Source organism: Scylla paramamosain, chromosome 16 (assembly GCF_035594125.1).
Source record: "Scylla paramamosain isolate STU-SP2022 chromosome 16, ASM3559412v1, whole genome shotgun sequence".
NCBI classification, from domain to species: Eukaryota; Metazoa; Arthropoda; class Malacostraca; order Decapoda; family Portunidae; genus Scylla; species Scylla paramamosain.
The window spans coordinates 10,356,305-10,370,626 of NC_087166.1; the positions used below are offsets into that span (position 1 = coordinate 10,356,305).

The 14,322-nt window shown below is 39.8% G+C and overlaps 1 long non-coding RNA gene across 1 annotated transcript; it reads right to left on the minus strand.

The window, feature by feature from the left end:
• Positions 1-8: 8 nt before the first annotated feature.
• Positions 9-10,583, minus strand: LOC135107997 (uncharacterized). Its single transcript, XR_010272090.1, has 3 exons — positions 10,405-10,583; positions 7,985-8,039; positions 9-140 (listed from the first exon to the last, which is right to left on the minus strand). It is a non-coding gene; the product is annotated as an uncharacterized LOC135107997 (long non-coding RNA).
• Positions 10,584-14,322: the final 3,739 nt, after the last annotated feature.

Sequence of the window (14,322 nt, forward strand, 5' to 3'; positions counted from 1 at the left end):
GGCTGCGGGGCGCGGGTGCCACATTGCCACAACCCTCCCGGCCTTCGTTATCCTCTCGCTGCTTGTTTATCTTCTTGGTAACGCGTACGTGGGAAGGAAAGGTCACAGCGAAGGAGAAGGAACAGGACCTGATGACCAATCTTGTAAAAGATCACTGTGTTATTTCATGGCTGCATACTATTAGACATCTGCAGTTTGGCTAAATAACAAAATAATTGAATGAATAAATAAATGAAAGTGCGAGTTATTCTTTACTTCTAAATTTTTTATGTTATTCTTTAATTAAAAATCTTATAATGAAGTCGTTTATCTGCACAATTTTTTTTTATCATGCCACAATATTTTTTTCTCTCCTTCATAATTATGTTATCGCCATGAAAGCCCATAACAACTTTTAATTTTCTCGTTGCTTTCATATGAACAAACACACTCCTAACGCACCACCACCACCACCACCACCACCACCACCACCCTCCCTCATTAATTCCTCGGTGTGATAAAATCGGGGCAAGGATGCAAGACAAGGCTATGAGATACGAGGAATTAAGTGCGCGCACACACACACACACACACACACACACACACACACACACACACACACACACAGGCAGGCAGGCAGAGCTACATTAAACTCAACATGAGAATAAAGCTATGAGAGAGAGAGAGAGAGAGAGAGAGAGAGAGAGAGAGAGAGAGAGAGAGAGAGAGAGAGAGAGAAATATTCTAAGTTTAAATTATATATAACTATTTTTAGGTATTTAAAATTACTATTATTGTTATTGTTGTTGTTTGATTAAACGTTACTAGTATTTCAATATTGTTACTGTTTTTGTCAGTAGTAGTAGTAGTAGTAGTAGTAGTAGTAGTAGTAGTAGTAGTAGTAGTAGTAGTAGTAGTAGTAGTAGTAGTAGTAGAAGTAATTATTATTATTATTATTATTATTATTATTATTATTATCATTATTGCTTTGATATAATTAAAAGTAGTTATTCAATTATGTTTCTTTCTTTCTTTCTTTAATTATTTATTTATCATGTATTCAATTTCTTGCTACAAATCGAAATCATACAAACTACAATTATTTTATTTGCCTCCATCCATCCACCGACTTACACTCACCCACTCATCACCTCCACTAACCCACCCATCCACCCATCCAACACCAAGCACCCATCCACCCACAACACATTACCTACATAATCACCCGCTCAATCCTCTACCCATCTACCCATCCACCCACACTCATCCATCCATCATCCCACCCACCCTCACCACCCCATCCACCCTATCATCTACTATACACTGACCTACCCATCCACTGCCACAACCACCCACTAACTCATCCACTCATCCATCCACTGTCCACTGACACAACCTACTCACTCATTCACACCCATCCTCCCAACCACTTCCCCATTTATCCAGCCACCCACTCACCTCCACGAAACCCACCATCCACACCTCAACACGCTCCACTCATCCATCCACCTACTCACACACCCATCCACCCATGCATCCACACACTAAACCACCTACATACCCATCCAGCTACCCACTCAACTATCTACTTACGTGTGTGTGTGTGTGTGTGTGTGTGTGTGTGTGTGTGTGTGTGTGTGTTTACTGCAGGCAAGGCTACTGGTGCACATGCTCACTGGCCATGACGTGCCTATGACGTGTGTGTATGTGTGTGTATGGCCAGTGCTATCGAGGCATGTCACGGCGAGTGGGGGGAACACATGCTGGAGACTACGGTTTGTTGCTGGATGTCAGGGTGACCAGCTGGAGTGTCAATACAATTACTGGGATCGTTTTACTTCAATATTACGTTTGCAAGACAATACAACGGAACAGTTTGTGTCCATACGGGTTATTACTCCGTCTATGCAGCGTCTGGAGTGTGGCAGGCCTTGTGAGTATAGCATATTATGTATGTGATAAGGTTAGGTAGGTTGTGTAAGTGTCCTTAGGTAATATGGTACTTTGGTCAGATTACGTTAAACACACACACACACACACACACACACACACTCAGGCAGAGCAGACGAAAAAGCGTGGCTGATTAGAGTGACATGGGCAGGGAGAAGCAGGAGGGAGCGGGAGAAAAGGCGGATAAGGTTATCTATCTTGTAGTAACAAGGCACACACACACACACACACACACACACACACACACACTAAACGCAGACAGAGGAACACTGGAAAAGATGGGGGATCAGGCTCCCGGGTCTTGGTCCCCGGATGACGTCACTACCTGATAACGTCACGCCATATTTACGCTACGTGATTAATTTTTAACTGACCCCCCGCAAAAAAATGAGCTAGGCTGGAATGCCTTACATATTCGAAAGGAAATACACTTTAATTAATACCGGGCATATAAAAAAAAAAATATTTCAAACCTCAGTAATAATATATATTTTAAAAGAACTCATTTAAAAACTTAAAACACAAATACGATAAAAACATTCTAAATTCCACAAATCTGATTTATCAGGAATGCAAAACACTTTAAAAAATCAAAACTATTTCTACAAACAAACAGAAGTTAGCTAGCACCTGAAATAAAGAAATAAAAAAATACAAAACATCAACTTTTCGAGATTTTAACAGAGCTAAAAATCACTCTAAAAGTCCACATATTTAACTCAACAGGATCAAAACACACTTTAAAAGTATGAACGATTTTTTGAACCTATAAAATCTTGTCTAGCGGCTGATTTTTTTTTTTTTTTTTGTATGGCGATATTGAAAAAAAAAATAATAATAACCGGAAAAAACAGCACTTATTTCCACTGAAAGATCCTCATAATTGACATATTTCCCTTAACACACATACGGAAGACACTCAAAACAACACTAAATATTTTTAGAAACCATAAAAATCTACTTAAAAGCCGAAATATATAAGGTAACTGAATAGAAAAAAAAAAATTGGAATCATGGGGCCTGAGGCGGCCTCAGCTGAAAACAAAGATGGCTGCTACTCCTCCTCACTTTTTATTTCGGTTATTTTGGAGGTTATTTATCTTTTTCTCGATTAATCTCGGCTGTATGTGTGTGTGTGTGTGTGTGTGTGTGTGTGTGTGTGTTTGTGTCACTGCCCCGTTACTACAACATAGATGATGACCTTATCCGCCTCTTCTTCCGTCCCTCCTGCTCCTCCCTGCCCGTGTCACCCCAGTCAGCCTCTCCTTTCCTCTGCCCTGCCTGTGTGTGTGTGTGTGTGTGTGTGTGTGTGTGTGTGTTGCCCTGTCTTTCATTGCACAGATGGTGATGCAGTGTGTGTGTGTGTGTGTGTGCCTGTTTGTAAACACACAGAACAGAGGAGCTCCGCCTCTTCAAGCTCCTACAGAGGGCAGGAGTGCTTTACCAGGTCCTGCACTACGCTAAGGGTTACGTGAGATTGTCAAGACGAAGTAGCCAGAGGTTGGTATATGGGGTGTTATGATTTGGTCGCTGTAGTCCTTGGAAAATAATGCCCAGGCTACAACCCTTCCTTAACTCTCTTCCTGCTGTCTGCGCATGCGCACTCGATTCTGAGTGATGTCACCTGTAAGTGGTTGCTGATATCACTTGTTGAGTAATTACTGCACCACCCTCCCACCAGTCACCTCACAAGAGTCATAAGCTACCGATTCCCCAGTCTTTACCACCATCATGGCAAGAAGTTTGTCGGAGCTGAGGAAGATGCAGCGAAATCAACTGGCAAGAATTAACAAATAAGAGCTAATTGACACCATATTGGCTGCTTAGGACGAGGAGGTACAGACGCTGGAAGCACTGGATGCCAAGTGCCGTGATGTACGAGGTAGCGAAGTTGAAGGCGGCGATTGCCTCTCCAAAAAGCTTCGTCTCAAAGAAATTCACAGAGCTTCAAGAAAAGATTGATAAGCAAGCAGAGATATTTTCCATGACGCTGATGGTGTGGAAAACCATCAGTTGGAAAGGTGACCTCAAGGTATACTCGCCAATGAAAATCGCCCGAGCGATGACGAGTTTAAATTATACTTGGAGCGTGTGCTGAACCCTGACTCTGTCCCGCCCCCTACGCGCGTCATCACAGACGTGACTATCCCCGTCCTGGATGACCTCATCTCTCCCGCTGAGGTTCAGTGCCAGATTAAAAAGATGAAGGTTAATAAAGCCTGTGGACCAGATGGGTTCACCCCCGGTATCCTCCCCATGTTACCAGTGAACTGGCTAATAACAATAACGACTTTGTTCAATACGGTGTTCAGGTCCGGTGTGTACCCTGCGGCCTGGGCGAAACCCAAGATGTTTACTGTTTTTAAAAAAGGTAACAGGTCCGACCCAAACAACTACAGAGGCATAAGCGCAATAAACAGCATCACTAAATTATATGATATGGTTCTGTGCCACAGACTGGGTCAGCGGTTCATTCCATTTCGTGAGCAGGCTGGGGAACAGGGTCAGCGTGACTGCAGGAACACATCGTTTCGTTACGTCTCCTCATGGATATGGCACGCCGAAAGAAATTTAGGCTTTTCGTAACTTTTATAAATTTTAGCAAGGCTTATGATCTGGTACTTTGGAATAAATTGTTTGTCATTTTAAAGCGCCTAGGTTGCGGCATGGTGATGCTGGCAGCGTTGTTGGCAATGTACATACAGTATTACTGAATTGGCGGTGCCATCATTACGGCCACACTCGGAGTGAAGCAGGGCTCGCCCACCTCATGCCTACTTTATAATTTTTATGAATAAATTTATCAAACTAATCAAATAGAGGTGTTTGGCTGATGGTTTTCTTGCCTGGCTTCATACTTTGGTCTTGATGGATGATACCGTGCTCTTGTCCACGAGCAGAGAAGGAATGGTGGAGAAGGTGAAGTTGTTAGTCATTCTGCAGCCAGCCAGCCGCCCGCCCTTCCTCCCCAGCGCCACCTGTCTCTGCTCAACTCACCCACTCACACACGCACACACAAACACACACACACACACACACACACACACACACACACACACGTTGACATGTTATCAAATAATAATTCATATAATATAAATATCCTTACTTTCTCACTTCCCCTTTTCACACTCCACACCAGCTACGTGATTATGAACGAAAACACTCAAAGCTGCACCGTGTCACCGCAGGAAACAGTGAAGGATAGCTCTCTCTCTCTCTCTCTCTCTCTCTCTCTCTCTCTCTCTCTCTCTCTCTCTCTCTCTCTCTCTCTCTCTCTCTCAGAAAAGAAGAAGGGTAGTAGTAGTAGTAGTAGTAGTAGTAGTAGTAGTAGTAGTAGTAGTAGTAGTAGTAGTAGTAGTAGTAGATAAGGCTAGGTTTGGTTAGGTTAGGTTTACTTCGTCATAGTAGTAGGAGAGAGAGAGAGAGAGAGAGAGAGAGAGAATTAGGGGTTGGTGTAGTGTGTGAGAGGGGAGGCAGGGAGATTTTTACACGGGTACCTGCGCAGTGTCTGGAATTGTGGGTATAATAGACTTTAAAGGTTGTCCTGAATATGTTACGGTAAGATCTGGTGAGGTTGTAGTGTTCAATTTAGGTTATTTGGGCTATTGGGGGGCGTGTGTGGCCAAAACATATTTCCAACAGACTCAAAACATCCCAAGACACCCACAAAGCTCACCCAGACCGCACTCATAACATCTCGAAACACACTTAAACACATCCTTAAAATACAAGAAAATTCACCCAAATACACAAGACATTCAAAACACCCAAACCCCCACCAAAAAAAAACTCAAAACACCCCTATATATGACAAAACTCATCCAATCACACATAAAACACGCTTAAAACATCCAAAACATTCAAAACAACCCACAACTTCCAAATATATCGACAAAGCCCACCTAAACACAACCAAAACACATTAAACATCCAAAACACATTCGAAACATCCCACATCACCTCAAAATACCCCAAAAAATTCACTCAAACACACCCAAATCACGCTAAACACATCCAAAACACTCAAAACACAATGACATACCCCAAAAACTCACCCAATACAACCAAAACACGCTTAAAACATCCAAAACATACCCAAAACTTCCCACAACATCCTAGAATACCCACAAAACTCGCCCAAACACACTTGAAACATCCAAAGCACACCCAAAACATTTCAAAACTCATCCAAACACACCAAAAACACACTTTAAATATGCAAAAATATCCCACAACACCAAAAAATATGCCCAAAACACATAAAAACGCACCCAGTACACCCCGTACACACTCAAATACACCCAAAAGACCCCACACACATCCAGAATAACCCAAAATAAACACAAAACAAACTCACATCATCTCAAGATACCCTCAAAACTCACCGAAAACATACCAAAACACTCCACAATATACTAAAAACACACAATACTAAAAAAACATTATATACAGCTAAAAACATCCTAAACCACAATTTTAAAACACCCTAAATTTACCCAAAACACACAGATAATAGCAAATATACATCCCAAACACACCTAAACACCCCCAAAACACTCAAAACATCCCACAACACTCCTAAATACACCGAAAATACACTTAAAGCACACAAAACACACAAAATATTACAGAGAAAGGCAGCGCAGAAAGGGAAACTAAGCTAAATATTGATTTCTTGGTATTTACCTGTTATACCTCCTCCTCCTCCTCCTCCTCCTCCTCCTTTTTCATTTTTCCTAACTTCTTCCTCATCCTCCTACATTTCTCTTACTTTCTTCCTTCTATTACTACTATCTATATGCCTGAGCTTGGAAATAGGTGGAAACACCCTGAAAAACACTGAAAACTACGGTAAATAATGACAGAGACACACTGGAGCCGAGCAAGTCCCGGATCCTTGATGACGTCACAGGCGAGTGCCCTGGGATCACGGGCTTACGTACTTAACGTATTTAATTTTGAAATTGACCCCTAGAAAAAATAAGGCTAAGCTCGAATGCATTATATATTCTGACTTGACAATTATTTTATTTAATATTCACAATAACAAAGCATCTCCAGCCTGAGTAGTTGTAAAGAAATATTATATGAAATATGGAGAGTGTTGGAACCTTTGACGCCATTAAAACACACAGAAACGTCCACCCCTTTCACTTTACGCCGGTAAAAAAACACTTTAAAAATTCTGAACTATTTTTCCAAGCATTGCAACGTTAGTTACAAGCTGAAATAGATATAAAAAAAATAAATAAATAAATAAAATGACAAACTCACCACTTCTAACAGGACCATAAGCCCATTGAAACTCTACATGATTAAATTAACAGGAACACAAAACACTTTAAATATCATAAACAATATTTTGAACCAATAAAATCTTCAATAAAGCCTCAAATAAATAAGCTGAAAATCGGGTTGGGTAAATATCACCATAAAAACCGCCCTTTATTTAAGCAAAAAACAACGGCAAATTCAGCACATTTACTTAACTGAAACGAGAGAAAGACTTTAAAACATTGAAATATTTTTAGAATCCATAAAAACTTACTATACAAGCCAAATAAAATCATTCAGAAAAAAAAAAATAATAATAATAATATTGGAACCCACAAGCTGGCACAGGTAGCAATCCATCATGGCGGCCCTCGGCGGCGACCTCAGTGGGAGAGCCGGCCGCCATGTTACCTCAATTATTCCTTCATAACACCAAAACCAGGCAATGGCGGATATGAAGGCTAGACATGTGGCTTCATCTTGTGACATGTTTGGCTTACAATAAATGAGGGACGAAGCAAATAATGGCTGAAAACACTGAAGCCCCATCTCTACCTCAGCTGACGGTTTGTTTACATACTGACGAACCTTCAATACTTTCCTAAATTTCCTGATGTTTCCAGAATCAGATATAAACAAAATCTTAAAAATAAATCAACAACTTTAAAAATACCTAAATAACGAATAATAAAACCTAAATGCACGAGTACAAGTCACTACTGGAGGGAGGAAAGTGTTGTAGTAAAGCCAGTAAGTCCGAGGCTGGCACCGCTGGACTCACTTTACGTACTCGTGCCTCTCTGGTGCCGCTTGGCGATGCTCGGTGCAAGGAGAAGCTGCCGGAAATACGGAAACACTGGTTAATAGAGTGTGTGGGACAAGACTGACCAGTGCTGACTAAAACACTGCGGCCAGCCAACCAGCCAGCCAACCACCTGCCCTCCCTCCCCAGCGCCACCTGCTGCCACCTGCTCCTCAACAGACCCACTTACACACGCGCGCGCACGCGCACACACACACGTTGACATGTTACCAAATAATAATTCAAATAAAATAATTATACTCACTTCCTCACTCCCCTTTTCTCACTCCACACCAGCTACGTGATTATGAATGAAAACTTCACTCAATGCTGCACCGTGTCACCGCAGGAAACACAAACAGGATAGCAGGATAGCCTCAACTAAAATGCCCCTCTCTCTCTCTCTCTCTCTCTCTCTCTCTCTCTCTCTCTCTCTCTCTCTCTCTCTCTCTCTCTCTCTCTCTCTCTCTTGACCGTTTCTCAAAGCTATAAAGATGAGTAGCGGGGGTTTCAAGGGAGTTTCTCCTGTTATTAATATAGAAATGTTGTTATTGTATCCCTAGAATCGTAAAAACAATCTCGAAAACCTGTGTCACTTCGATTAGAACCTTTTAAAAGCGTGTTTCTCGCATTATTAAGGTAGGAATATTGTTAATCTCTCACAAAAACCGTAAAAAATACCCTTAAAATAATGTGCAACAACTGAAAGAGAGAGAGAGAGAGAGAGAGAGAGAGAGAGAGAGAGAGAGAGAGAGAGAGAGAGAGAGAGAGAGAGAGAGAGAGAGAGATAACACACACACACACACACACAGAAACAACAAGTAGACAGAGAGACATGAAGACAGGCAGGCAGACAGGCAGGCAGGCATGAGCAGTAACAAACCAGGTAGTGAAATGTAGCAGGCTTGCTCACCACCCAACACACCCCTGCTCCCACACACAACACTCCCCATACATGCATACACTCATTACACACACTTATTCAGCAACTACCACATACCTATGCACAACTCAGCTAAGTAGTGTGCTCGTTGCACCTGAAAAACATTATAAATTACACTAAATATTGATGAGGAAAGATTGGAAGGACGAGGGTGTCGGTCTGATGGCGCCCTTCCAGCCGATGACGTCACACGTTCCGTTATATACGTACGTAATTTCATTTTAAAAATCGCATTTTTAAATATTGCACCCAGGCTGGATTGCTTTACATATTCTAATTTGCCATATACTTTAACTAATACATAGAATATCAAAACATTTCAAGCCTCAGCAATAATAGAGAAATTTCAAACGAATGATATTAAAAAACGTTGGAACTTTGAAATTCTTAAAAATAATAATAAACCCACAAACCTAACTTAAAGCGAAGCCAAACCACTTAAAAAAAAATCTGAATTATTTTTACAAACAATTTAAAGTGAGCTATAAGCTCAAATAAACAAAATCAATATTAATAAAACGTTGAAAACACACTTTTAACGGGGCTACAGATAATTTTAAAGGCCGCATATTTACTTGAACAGCAATTTAAAACACTTTAAAATTGATGCCCGATTTTTTTAAGCAATAAAAACTCAATAATAAGCTTAAATAAAGAAAAGTACTTGACAGGGTATGAAAAAATGCACCAAGAAACGACCCTTATATATGTATAAAATGCCTGGAAAATCAACATATTTCATCATATACAATTGAGAAAAACACTTAAAAAATAACGAAATATTTTTAGAAACCATAAAAAGTTACTTAGAAGCCGAAATAATATAGTAAGCAAAAATATAAAATAATCTGAATATCAATAAGATCCAACAGGCATATCCATCATGGCAGCGGTCCCGGTAGAGAAGGCAGCTGTCAGTCAGCCTCACTTAATTAATCCTTCATCACACCAAAACCAGATTATAGCGGTTATATCAGACCAGCGGATATGAAAGCAGAGCCATGTGGCTCCACTTACTGACAGGATAGGCTTATAATAAGTGAGAGATGTAGCAAATAATGGCGAATATATAGGGAAAACCAGCCTTCACTTCAGCTGATAAAATGAATTTTGGCAGTTTTTTAATTTTCTGTTGTGGTTAATTCATGGGTATTCTGTCCTGCAGGTTAGGAACGTTAGCAGGACCGTGGAATATTGAGTCATATATGCAATTGTATTCCTAACGGGGAGAAAATATGTGAAATATGAGCCTTCAAGAAAATAAATAAAAATATTTAAAAAAATAACGTTTGACGAAAATTTTGCAAAAAAAAAAAAAAACGGACACTAACGTAATTTTACCCTCCTATTTCGTTGTTGTGCATGACATGGAGTTCTCATAAAGAGCAACACTTTTCTGAACAAAAGAAAATGAGTAAAGTCTGCCAGGTGGACAAGTGGTGGGTGGGTCACTTACCAGTATTATGAGCCTTCCTGGCTCTCATGAGCAGATCCAGGCACCTCCCGGGAGGCACTACGCCTGCACCAGCACACACAGGCACCCATGGCACGCTTCACTGTCTTGTTGAGAGAAAATCCAGGTTAAATAAGGAAGCTGCACACAGCGCCCTTCATACACCACAGCTCTCTATCTCACGTCTACTGACCCTCCTCTGCTAGGGAGCACTACGTACCCAAAAATCCACATTTTCCGCTTCTAATAATATGCACCAGTGTCTCTTATATTATACTATTTTAATACAAAATAAAATAAATGAAATATAATGAAGCATGAACATACAAAACTAAATTATAAGCCATTATAATTGTAATTGTCAAAATATCTACATCTCTAATTTAAGCGCCAAAATTGAAATTGTGCTGGCGGTGTTTACACTGTACCATTTTTCACTTATTCTATGACCATCTGTGAAGTTAATGAAAAGCTTGTGTGACTTCAAGGCTCTCTTTACTATCGAACGTTTATTTGTCTTAAAAATAAGGTAGACTCATTAAAATATCTATACAACTTGTCTCCCAGAGGTTAATGTACGTTCTTTACCAAGGTGTGTAAAATGTTACTGGGCCCTCCATTAAAAATTTTTTTCTTAATAATTTGTTCCGTATTATATTATGTATTTATTTATTTATTCGTCTATATTCTTTCTTTTTCACTCATAATTTGTTCTCTATTATATTTCATTTGGTCTTTCTCTCTCACACAACTTTAATAAATATCCAACTGCTGGAACCACAGTTTCTGTAGATTTTGAGCCTATTAAATTGTGTAGCATATGGCAATAACTAGGAATCTCCTGAGATCCATAAGAATCTCAGTAGATCTCCTGATTCTTCGGTAAATTTGGCGATACTTGCATAATAGTGATTGTTATCAAGTATTGCGATAATGCCAAGAACAAACTGAGAGTCAAGAATTAACCAAAAGTGCCATAACATCAGGAGACACAGAAAAAACCGTATTATTATATATTTAGGTTAAAGGAAATAAATATATTCACGAAATAATATCAATTCTTTATTGTTTGTTTGGTGACAGAAGGCGAGACCTGTGACCCACAAGATCAATCAGCACGTAACACTCACCAGGACAGTTTTCCACAGTAAAGAAGCAAGACCATATCTCCCCTTTTTTTTGCAAGTAGCAGCACTAACAACTGACTCCCAAAACCAAAGGATTGAAAAGGTGTGAGTGGAAATGTACTCCACTTTAAAAATAAAAAAAATTATGATAGTAAATAAATAAATAATAATAAATAATGCATATGATAAACAGACTTGAATTATCTATCCATCTCCAAACACTACTACACTACACCAGCAGGCTGGTAATCCCGCACCACGAGGCCCAGACAGAGCACCACACACTGCTACACACATGAAGGGATTGAGGCACCTTGGACACATCACATCCATCTCCATACACTACACCAGAAGGCTGATAATCCCACACCATGAGGCCCAGACAGAGCAACACACACTGCTACACACACGCAGGCACTGGGGCACCTTGCACACATCACATGCATCTTCAAACACTACACCAGCAGGCTGACAATCACACACCATGAGGCCCAGACAGAGCAACACACACTGCTACACACACGCAGGGACTGGGGCACCTTGCACATATCACATCCATACACTATATCAGCACCCCTTTCAAAAAAAAAAAAAAATGATAATAGTAAAAAAATAAAAAAATAAAATAATGCATATGATAAACAGTCTTGAATTATCTATTCATCTCCAAACACTACACCATCAGACTGGTAATCCCACACCATGAGGCCCAGACAGTGCACCACACACTGCTAGACACATCCAGGGACTGAAGCACCCTGCACACATCACATTATTCTCCAAACATTACACTAGCAGGCTGACAATCCAACACCATCAGGCCCAGACAGAGTAACACACACAGCTACACACACACAGGGACTGGGGCACCTTGCACACATCACATCCATCTCCAAACACTACACCAGCAGGCTGACAATCCCACACCATGAGGCCCAGACACACACTTCTACACACATCCAGGGACTGAAGCACTTTGCACACATAACGTCCATCTCCAAACACTACCCTAGCAGGCTGATAATCCCACACCATGAAGCCCAGACAGAGCAACACACACTGGTACACAAACGTAGAGACTGGAGCACCGTGCACACATCACATCCATCTCCAAACACAACACCAGAAGGCTGACAATCCCACACCACGAGGTACAAACAGAGCAACACACACTGCTACAAACATCCAGGAACAGAGGAACCCAGGACACATCCCTTCCATCTCCATACACTACACCAGCAGGCTGGCAAACCCACACCATGAAACCCAGACAGAGAAACACACAGAGGGACTGGGGCACCCTGCACATAAACACTTTATTAAACACTTTAAACACTTTATTATGTTTGTCTGTAGTACATATATAAGCTTAAGGTACAATTAATTGAAAGACAAACAGCCCCTTATGAAGCACAAGCTTTTTGGGCACACTTAATATCTACTTAATACTGAAATGTAAAACAACACTAAACTAAAAATCTAATTGAAGAAAATGTAAAAAAAATAAATAAATAGCAATAACAAAAGATTTAGGGATAAATGGCTTTGCAAGAACAGGAAGGAAAGGAGAAAAATCATAATTATACATGAGAAATAGAGAAAATTGAAGTGGAATCTGATTATAAACAAGCAAATATTTGTTTTGAGAATAATTAAACAAACAGAAATAAATATGTATATATACTAGAGGATATAAACTATTTTAGTTACATTGGATATGAACTATTTGGTTACAATACCAAGAAACAAAATAATTGATATTGATAAAAATTGATTGAAGTACAAGATGTGTCAGTATTGAGACAATAAATATTCTTTTAGTTTTCTCTTAAAGATATTTACGCTTAATGAATTTTTTATATGTGACAGGGTGCTATTCCATATTTTGGGACCTTTATACATTAGAGAGTGTTGGTAGAGAGTTAAGGTATGATGGGGAATCTGTAGAGAATGCCTGTAGCGTGTGGAGTGGTTATGAGTTAGGGTCAGGGTATTGTTGTTGTTGGAATTTATCAATTTGAACATGTATGATGCAATAGAGAAGTTTGATAAGTCAGAGAGTTGAAGGATTTTCATAGATTTAAAGAGTGGAGGTGTGTGTTGGAGGAAGTCACTATTAGTCATGATTCTAATAATTTTCTTGTGGAGGATGTTTAGATTTTGTAGATGACATGGGTAGGTAGTGGACCAAATTGGATTACAGTAGGTTAAGTGTGGGTATATATGGGCATAATACATGATTTTCATAATTTCCACTGGAACAAAGTTTTTTATTTTCAGCAATAGAGCTATTGATCTAGATAATTTTAGGCAAAGGTTTGATATGTGATATTTAAAGGTAAGATTATTGTCAAATGTGACTCCAAGAAATTTTGTCTTAGAAACTTGCGTGATATCTTTATCTAATATGGTAAGTCTAGGTAAGGGTTGGTATTTGGTGGTGGTATTTGTAAATAACATGTAGAAAGTTTTAGCTGTGTTAATTGTTAGGCGATTTGCAAGACACCATTCAGAAAAGGCAGATAATTCTAGGTTGGCTCTGTAGATTAGGTCAGTGGGATTATCACCAATCATGTACAAGGTGGAGTCATCAGCAAACTGTATAGTGTTGAAAGCAGTAGAGGCATTGCTGATATCGTTGATATATATCAGGAAAAGAATAGGGCCTAAGATGCTACCTTGTGGCACGCCAAGATGTATAGGTTTGATGGTTGATTTAGAGTTACTGTAGGATGTAAAATGAGATCAGCCAGTTAAATATGATTTGAACCAATTTTCCACACAACCGCGAATA